Consider the following 10652-nt stretch of genomic DNA (forward strand, 5'->3'; position numbering starts at 1 on the left):
CATATTTGGTCGTGTTTTTATTTGACTTTTGTCTTCCGAGTTCCAGACGAGACATTTAATGTTGAAAATAATGGATCTTCTGTTGGTGTTATTGATTTATTAATGCAGTGGTGGAAGGTAACGGTAGCCTACATTCAGTCAAGCACTGACTGCGATATAAATAGTCATTATTATTATTAGTGTTCTTAAGTATTTGTACTTGAGTTTTTCCCTTTCATGCTTCTTTATATGTGTCTACTCCACTACCTCATTTGACAGTTACAGACACTAGTTACCTTTCAGACAATTTCACACAAACATATGATAACTTTATAAAACGAGGCATTATTAAACTCTTTTGAGTGACGTCACCTTTAAACCTCTCAGATAGTTTCATTTAAATAACAGGTTCAAAGAAGGAATAATTTGAATTTTACACAAAACAAATCTAACGAGCGATTAGTCCAAAAATGCTAATTTGTGAAGCAGGACTTAAAAATGAAACCTCCCCCATACTTCATATTCTAACCTAACCGCTGGTTGGGAGCCACTGGACTAAAATATATAACTGTATATAAATGATTATTTCACTTTCTATCATTCTGGTTGCCACTCAGAACTTGAGTATTTAGATTTTTGACTATTTTATGCTTCTACTCTGAGGGAAGTATTCTACTATTTACTCCACTACAGTTATTGGAGAGCATAGTTACTAATTTATTCACTGATTAAGAGTTGAAATATCTGTATTAAACATAGAAAATATGATTTTTCTTTATCATACAGTAAAGTAAAGCAGCCAACAATCAATAAAAATGGGTCAAATTTGCTTCACGGCAGACAATAACAATAAAACACTGCTTACATGTTAATGCATCAATCCTACTATATAATAACTTGATAAAATTCTTCTCTGACTTTTACTTCTAATGGACTATTTTTCCATATTATATTATCAAATCTGAATGAATTTTGGTCTAAAAAACTGCCTCACAAGACGTTACACTCTGTCGAGAATACAATTCTGACTAAAAGACAGATTACTTGTATTTTTACTAACTATCAGCACAAAAGTGCAGTTTAAAACGCCATCATCCTGCATGTGCACATGCTGGCTGAACTCTGGCGCACACAGAGCAGAGGATCCATCACCAAAGCCTCGCATGGGAGACAAATTACTCGGAGCAAACATCCTCGCCACAAACCCATAACCACGGCTTTGCTTTCCAGAGACGTGAAGTGGGAAAAACTGCAGTCTTTCATGTGTCTAAAATCTCATATTCAAACAGACATCTGCACCCTTCGCTCTCTCTCTCTTCTCTCTGTCGACTTGTATAACGTTTACAATAAATCTGTGCCGAAGTTTCCAATCATACATTATATGACAAAGAACAATCAACACAGTCTTGAGCTATAATCACCATGTATTCAGTGGCAAACGCTTGATCAGCTTCACAGGACAGGAAGAGAGAGCGAGAGAGAGATGCCTCCTCTGGCACTGCACCCATGGGAAAGAAGGGCATGTGGCTTAAGTATAAAACTCTCGTCTTATTAAACTGGCAAGCTGTGGATGTGCAAACAGTAATCACATCTGCAGCACACTGATCTTTTCCTACAAAAGATAAAGGTTTTTACATACATAACAAATCATTAAAGTGTTGGTCTAACGCACCCCTAATCTTTTTAAACTCTCACTTAGATGTAATATTTTTTAAATAATAAAAGAAGAGATGTGCACACATAGTTAAGAGTGTTTTTGTTCACTGGTAAAAACATTAAAAAAGGCAAGTTTGTTTGTGTACTATAACAAGGAGAGGAAATAAAGTAGATGGTCTGAGATTTAAATTAGCCTAAAACTGTTTCCTCCCGCTCATTTCTAATCCCTCTGCGTCAGTAATCCTTCAAACACACTAATCTGTCACATCTACAGTCAATGAGTTATTACATGTCATTACTGTACTTTGGTGCTTTTCCACTGTTTATCTTTCCTAAACGTTTGCTGCTGCAATTATGACTGTTTCCATACCAGAAGACGCAGAATAATATATACAGTCGGAGTCGGACTGAGCTTTGAAGTGTAGCTACGCTATTAGCATTTAAATTTACACTCCGAGCCGAGGCCAAGATTTCAGCTTCACACAGGGAGACAGTTTGGACGGAGAGGAGGAACCACACGAGACACTAAATGTTTTGTAGTGACAGTGTTTCTATAACTGGTTGTAGAGTGAATCAATTGCTAGTATTAATACTTAGTTAAATACAAGTACACAAGCTTGTTTAATTCATACAAACGTATTGCCAAATGACCAACGAAAAACAGCCAATTGATGTTTTCACATTTACACTACACACAGTTTTAACAAGCAAGACACAGCGTGTTAATTAGTGACCTTTACATGCAGTTTTCTTACCTTTGGACAGAGCCAGGCTAGGTGATTCCCCGTTTCATGATGGTAGGCTAAGCTAACCAGTTGCTAGCTGTAACGTTAGCTTAACATTTAGCTAGCTAACTGACAGATCTTATCTCGCTACCATGTCGAACTATTCCCTGAAGTACATTTTTTAATGGAGTATGTTAACATTGAGGTATTCTAACTTAAGTAAGGGGTTTCAGTAGTTCTTCCACGGTAAACTGCATTGTTTAAATATATTTAGATATTTAACGCGGCGTCCGTGTTAGTTTTTAAACGGCCGTTGTGAGGCTCAAAGTCGGGTCGTTCCGGTTGCCGCCGCGATCTTGGCAGTTACGACGACACCCAACTGTCACTCAAAAAGGCCACGCCCACAATTATGCCTAACTTTAAGCCTTTCATTTTATTTAAACAGGTGAGTTATATAAAAATGCAACCCCCTTACACTTGTCATGAATGGGAATATTGGCTGTAGAGACCAAAACCGTTTTTTATACCAGTTTCTTAACACGTTTATTTCAGCTGTAGAGTTGGACATTTTAACATGGGGGTCTATGGGAATGGACTCCCTTTTGGAACCAGCCTCAAGTGGACATTTGAGGAACTGCAGCTGTAGGCACTTCCGCGTTGTCTTCACTTTTCAGCACAGGAGGCTGCCGCATGGTAAAAAAGGTACTATAATGGTACAAATCTGTCATTCAATGGAATGATTTCAGTAGTTTCAGCTGTTTTGCATATGAGACAGGTGAGAGAGTAGAAGAACACAAACATCCAACTGCAGACATGGCTGACCACCTAACTGTCAGCGAGCATGAAATATGACTGGAGGCTGTTGCTGATTATCTTCCAGCGATAAAGGATCCAGTATCCAAAAAGTCGATCATGTTCTGTATACAAAACATGAAGAGTCCCGCATGACTTGTGTCTGTCTCAGTTTGAGTCACACTTGAGGAGAACTCTGCCCGCTTACAGTTTATCGCCTCAGGGAGAAACCAGGTCTGTCACCCATGTCAGCCTAAAAGCCGTTAGGAGTTTGAGTCTTGTTGTGACTGGTTCTAACCCATGAGCAACAGTTTAACTTTAAATCTGACAACAGGTTGTAATATCTCACTGACATTACAACTAAATTTATCTGTGCAAATACCAAAAAGTGGTGTCAGAGCAGTGGCATTGGGCCACCCCTGGAATCTGATTGGCCACCAGTAATGCCTGCTCTACCAGAGTCAGGTGGTATTAGTTGGTTTGTTAATATCATGGACGGATTACTGAACAGGCTCACCAGACACCAGGCCAATGGACCAGAGTCTCTATCTGAGGTGACTGGTAACGTATGTGACTGGAAAGTCAATCAAACAACTGCAAAGTCATGCAAAACAAGAGGCAAAATGAATAAAAAGGGATGCAAAATGGCTAAAAGAGATGCATTAAATAATTGAACTGACCCAAAACATGCACCAAACGACTATAAATAAACATTGAAGGATTACAAATAAATGCAAAATGACTAAAAAGCAACATAAAACCACCACTAAATAACTAAAAAGAGACACAAAACATCTAGAAAGACCAAAAAAATATTTTTGCATATCTTTCCATTTGTCTACAATGAGTCTTTTTTCACAGCAGCACTCATTTTGACGTGTCATGGTAGGAAATGCACAGATGTTACTAATAACACTAACGATGGCTCTGTTTGAGTCAGCGTGCACAACACCAGCAACCAGCTAAATGCACCAATCATCACTCCAAAATGTGGCCTATTGATATTTATTAATATTTTCTACACGTTTAAATACAGACACACCTTTAAGACCGTGGCTATCGGGGCTTCACAGTGACATCATTTCAGCCCTGCTTCAAGGTGGACTGACAGGAAACACTTAAGTCTGTTAACGGTTCGTCTCCTGCTGATTACAACACAAACACCTGGGTGTGCTTTCTTGCACCTCCCATCAGTGCGACATGTGAAATTTCACAACTCTGCAAAGTCGCTCACTCTTTGTGTTTGTTTTGACTCGATACAAAAAAAAAGAAAGGAAACAACGACTCTTAACTGTAAAATGGAAACCCCCCCCCCCCCCCCGAGTGGGAGGTGAGGAGTTGGAGAGGATGTGGTGGAGTGTGGATGGCTGCCACAGAGGGACATTCCTCACAGTGCAGGGGATTACACAGACGCTGGCCACTCGCACATTGTCTTCGTGACTGCCCTCTGCTATATCAGTCGGTCTCCAATTAACAGGCAGCATTGTCTGCAGGATTAGGAGCGGCGGGACGTGGCCCACAGAGAGATCTCACAGCAACTGGCTCAGTGCTTAATCCTGCTCTACATGTGCTCTAAAAGTGGGAGTTTACCATAATCCAGGTATCGCGTATCGCTGCTGGAGAGGGACTTGAACTTCCTCGTGAGCAGCACTTGAGTGAAGGACTTGAGGAATTTGGCATTACAGGAAACCATTGATGTTCACATTAAGTGTTTTAAACCAAATTCATTTCATCCTGCAAAGGTCTGCACAAACTGTATTCAAATTAAGACTTTTAACAGAACACCATGAAGGCCAAATATGAAACAATATATACTGTTTATGCATGTTAAAGGTAATGATTCTAACTAATGCTAGGTTATTTAAAACAACTTTTATTTTGAATGTCGACACCTTTATTGTATACGTAGGTTCAGACGTATTAGTTTCACTGATATGAACTCAGTCATTGTGTCATATTCCTCATCCTGCTGGTTTTGTTTCTTTAAAGGAAAAGGTCAAACTGTTACATAAAAATAACACATTGATATTTACTGATATCTCTACATTAATTACAGCTTATATTGTCTATAAAATGTGTTCTATGATGGTATCATTTGCATCAAAGTAAAATAACTGAGTCATGGTGCTTTGCAGAAATGCAAATAAGGATGCAAATGAGGTTGTGAGAGCCGCGTTGTATTGTGTGCAGTGTTTTGTATTTTATTTGCATTGTGTTATGCCTTTTTAAAATGCCTCTAAGAGGCGAAGAAGGTTTAACGACAGACGTTGCGAAACTTCAGTTAGAGATAACACATCAGTGTTATTATAAGAATATGGAAAATACTTTGACTGCACCTGAATCCAAAAGCTCTGTCCTTTGTAAAAAAATGAGTTGTAACCGTGGTTAGCTTAGATAGTGTGGTTCATCTGGTGATCCACTGGGATCAGAGACAGAAGAACAGGAAGGAGAGAGAGGGAAGAGCTTTGAGAAAGTCCTGAAGCGTCAAGGTGAGGACGGCTCCATGAATCCTTCACGTACGTGCTTCCATCCGACTGGAGGAGGTGAGGTGTGAATAACTTGAGCGGCGACTCCCAGGACACAGCTGCCTCCCTCTGAGCCCGGCCACAAAGGAGACAAACCAGGCACGCCGCCCCCCCCCCCTCGACTCCCTCTCCCTCACATAAGCATGGCAGCAACAAAGCAGCAGGATTCCCTCCGCAAGCAGGACACGAACGTCCTGTGTTTGCATTCAGTGTTCCGGAGCCTCATCCGTCCTGCGTTGACACGGTGATCATGTGGAGAAAGTGAACATTATGAGCAGTGAAAGGCAGGAGAGCTTCTGACTTCATTACATGCATGTGTCTGTAGTCACTCGTGCTTATTAGTATATATGATTATTATTATTGTTGAGGATTAAACCAGTGGTTCACACACACACACACACACACACACACACACACACACAGTATCTAGTTGGGGCCCCTTGTTACATTTCATGTGTGTCTAAATATTTAAGGCCCAAAGAGGTAAAAAATATCCCATATTTTCCCCCCAGAAAAGTCCCAAAAAAATAAATGAAACTTTCTTTTCATTCCTTCCTCTCCCATTAATCGCACGACCCCTGAGAGTTGTCATGTGACCCTTTGGAGGGGGCCCGACCCGTAGGTTGGGAACCACTGGATTGAACTAGCTAACAGAATATACAGTAGTTAAAACCTTGAGGGTTTAGAAAACACACCCCGTCATGTAACTAAAAGATAACAGCAGCTTAACTTTGCTGCTACACGACATTAATACAATCTACTAGAAGTCAGAAAGGAGGGAAATGCATCTGAATATTTATGGGATGCCGCTTTGGAAAATGTATTTGTATTGACATGCAAACCCACAGGTTTATGCTCCGATACATGATTAGTTTTCCGTGTTTCCGGCGGCTTAAGCGGGAGCTTTTTTTTTTTTTTTTAAATGGAAGTCTTTCCTCGTGCAGCTTTAAATCTCTGGAGTGTCTCCTGGCCGTCCTGCAGCTGCCTGGCATCGAGGAGAAGGAGAGCCGTGGTCCGACCACCTGGCAGAGAGCCCAGCCAGACTCAGGAAGTGTCTGGGGGGGGGGGGGCTCGGACCACCACCCTCCTCCCCCCTCCCCCCTCCCTCTCCATTCAGCTCCTCACCTCAAAGCATTAGTAATGCATTCCTCCAGTCCAGCAACAAGCCGGGTAATTCAATTTCCTCGACAGTGAGACCGTGTGAATTGTGAATTGTTCATTTGCATCTCTGGGTGTCTGTGTAAACCCCCCCCCCCCCGCCTCCATCACGCTTTGTTTGTTTACTGCTTTGTTTAGCTCGGCCCCCACAATAAACAGCAGGGGACCCAGGAGATGATGTAATCTCGATATTCATCTTTTCAGGCAGAAAATACCTCGAAAGATTAAGAGGAAAGTATTGTAGTCACTGCAGAGAAATGGGTGCGTTTTAATCAGTTTGTAGTATGAATAGTGGAAGTTCAGTGAAAGATTTGTTGAGCAAATAACTAAAGATAGTAAATGCCTGCTCCAAATATGTTAAGAATCAGAAGATAAAATCAGTCTAACAGGAAGTGAGGTCCACTTCCTCCGTCTCTCTGTAACCCAGACTTCAGACACGAGACGTCAGAGTTCAGGGCGACAGCAGCTGGCTGGCGGGACGAAGGAAGTGGAATTAAGCAGACTGCTGAGGCTGACACTGACCTCCCGCCTGCTGTCGGCCCAGAGAGGTCAGGAACACAGGACGGCCTTTTCTGCTCCTCTCAGACTGATCTGCATGCAGCTTGTGGTCCGTCGCTGCACTGCAGAAAGCAAATACCAGCATACAGATAGTCAGTAGGAGAGATACCATCATACATGTAGTCAGTAGGAGAGATACCATCATACATGTAGTCTGTAGGAGAGATACCGGCATACATGTAGTCTGTAGGAGAGATACCATCATACATGTAGTCAGTAGGAGAGATACCGTCATACATGTAGTCTGTAGGAGAGATACCATCATACATGTAGTCTGTAGGAGAGATACCATCATACATGTAGTCTGTAGGAGAGATACCGGCATACATGTAGTCTGTAGGAGAGATACCGGCATACATGTAGTCTGTAGGAGAGATACCGGCATACATGGAGTCAGTAGGAGAGATACCATCATACATGTAGTCTGTAGGAGAGATACCGGCATACATGGAGTCAGTAGGAGAGATACCATCATACATGTAGTCTGTAGGAGAGATACCATCATACATGTAGTCTGTAGGAGAGATACCGGCATACATGTAGTCTGTAGGAGAGATACCATCATACATGTAGTCTGTAGGAGAGATACCATCATACATGTAGTCTGTAGGAGAGATACCATCATACATGTAGTCTGTAGGAGAGATACCATCATACATGTAGTCAGTAGGAGAGATACCATCATACATGTAGTCTGTAGGAGAGATACCATCATACATGTAGTCAGTAGGAGAGATACCATCATACATGTAGTCAGTAGGAGAGATACCATCATACATGTAGTCTGTAGGAGAGATACCGGCATACATGTAGTCTGTAGGAGAGATACCATCATACATGTAGTCAGTAGGAGAGATACCGTCATACATGTAGTCTGTAGGAGAGATACCATCATACATGTAGTCTGTAGGAGAGATACCATCATACATGTAGTCTGTAGGAGAGATACCGGCATACATGTAGTCTGTAGGAGAGATACCGGCATACATGTAGTCTGTAGGAGAGATACCGGCATACATGGAGTCAGTAGGAGAGATACCATCATACATGTAGTCTGTAGGAGAGATACCATCATACATGTAGTCTGTAGGAGAGATACCGGCATACATGTAGTCTGTAGGAGAGATACCATCATACATGTAGTCTGTAGGAGAGATACCATCATACATGTAGTCTGTAGGAGAGATACCATCATACATGTAGTCTGTAGGAGAGATACCATCATACATGTAGTCTGTAGGAGAGATACCATCATACATGTAGTCTGTAGGAGAGATACCATCATACATGTAGTCAGTAGGAGAGATACCATCATACATGTAGTCAGTAGGAGAGATACCATCATACATGTAGTCTGTAGGAGAGATACCATCATACATGTAGTCTGTAGGAGAGATACCATCATACATGTAGTCAGTAGGAGAGATACCATCATACATGTAGTCTGTAGGAGAGATACCATCATACATGTAGTCAGTAGGAGAGATACCATCATACATGTAGTCAGTAGGAGAGATACCATCATACATGTAGTCTGTAGGAGAGATACCATCATACATGTAGTCAGTAGGAGAGATACCATCATACATGTAGTCTGTAGGAGAGATACCATCATACATGTAGTCTGTAGGAGAGATACCATCATACATGTAGTCAGTAGGAGAGATACCATCATACATGTAGTCTGTAGGAGAGATACCGGCATACATGTAGTCTGTAGGAGAGATACCATCATACATGTAGTCTGTAGGAGAGATACCATCATACATGTAGTCTGTAGGAGAGATACCGGCATACATGTAGTCTGTAGGAGAGATACCATCATACATGTAGTCTGTAGGAGAGATACCATCATACATGTAGTCTGTAGGAGAGATACCATCATACATGTAGTCAGTAAGAGAGATACCATCATACATGTAGTCAGTAGGAGAGATACCATCATACATGTAGTCTGTAGGAGAGATACCATCATACATGTAGTCAGTAGGAGAGATACCATCATACATGTAGTCTGTAGGAGAGATACCATCATACATGTAGTCTGTAGGAGAGATACCATCATACATGTAGTCTGTAGGAGAGATACCATCATACATGTAGTCTGTAGGAGAGATACCATCATACATGTAGTCTGTAGGAAAGATACCATCATACATGTAGTCAGTAGGAGAGATACCATCATACATGTAGTCAGTAGGAGAGATACCGGCATACATGTAGTCTGTAGGAGAGATACCATCATACATGTAGTCTGTAGGAGAGATACCGGCATACATGTAGTCTGTAGGAGAGATACTGGCATACATGTAGTCAGTAGGACAGATACCATCATACATGTAGTCTGTAGGAGAGATACCATCATACATGTAGTCTGTAGGAGAGATACCATCATACATGTAGTCAGTAGGAGAGATACCATCATACATGTAGTCAGTAGGAGAGATACCATCATACATGTAGTCTGTAGGAGAGATACCATCATACATGTAGTCAGTAGGAGAGATACCATCATACATGTAGTCTGTAGGAGAGATACCATCATACATGTAGTCTGTAGGAGAGATACCATCATACATGTAGTCTGTAGGAGAGATACCATCATACATGTAGTCTGTAGGAGAGATACCATCATACATGTAGTCTGTAGGAAAGATACCATCATACATGTAGTCAGTAGGAGAGATACCATCATACATGTAGTCAGTAGGAGAGATACCGGCATACATGTAGTCTGTAGGAGAGATACCATCATACATGTAGTCTGTAGGAGAGATACTGGCATACATGTAGTCTGTAGGAGAGATACCATCATACATGTAGTCTGTAGGAGAGATACCGGCATACATGTAGTCAGTAGGAGAGATACCATCATACATGTAGTCTGTAGGAGAGATACCATCATACATGTAGTCTGTAGGAGAGATACCATCATACATGTAGTCTGTAGGAGAGATACCATCATACATGTAGTCTGTAGGAGAGATACCATCATACATGTAGTCTGTAGGAGAGATACCAGCATACATGTAGTCTGTAGGAGAGATACCATCATACATGTAGTCTGTAGGAGAGATACCATCATACATGTAGTCTGTAGGAGAGATACCATCATACATGTAGTCTGTAGGAGAGATACCATCATACATGTTTTCTGTAGGAGAGATACCATCATACATGTAGTCAGTAGGAGAGATACCATCATACATGTAGTCTGTAGGAGAGATACCATCATACATGTAGTCTGTAGGAGAGATAC

This window comes from Cebidichthys violaceus, unplaced genomic scaffold, assembly GCF_023349555.1.
Source record: "Cebidichthys violaceus isolate CVI_PGR_0920_01 unplaced genomic scaffold, fCebVio1.0.p SCAF_92, whole genome shotgun sequence".
In the NCBI taxonomy this organism is placed as follows: domain Eukaryota; kingdom Metazoa; phylum Chordata; class Actinopteri; order Perciformes; family Stichaeidae; genus Cebidichthys; species Cebidichthys violaceus.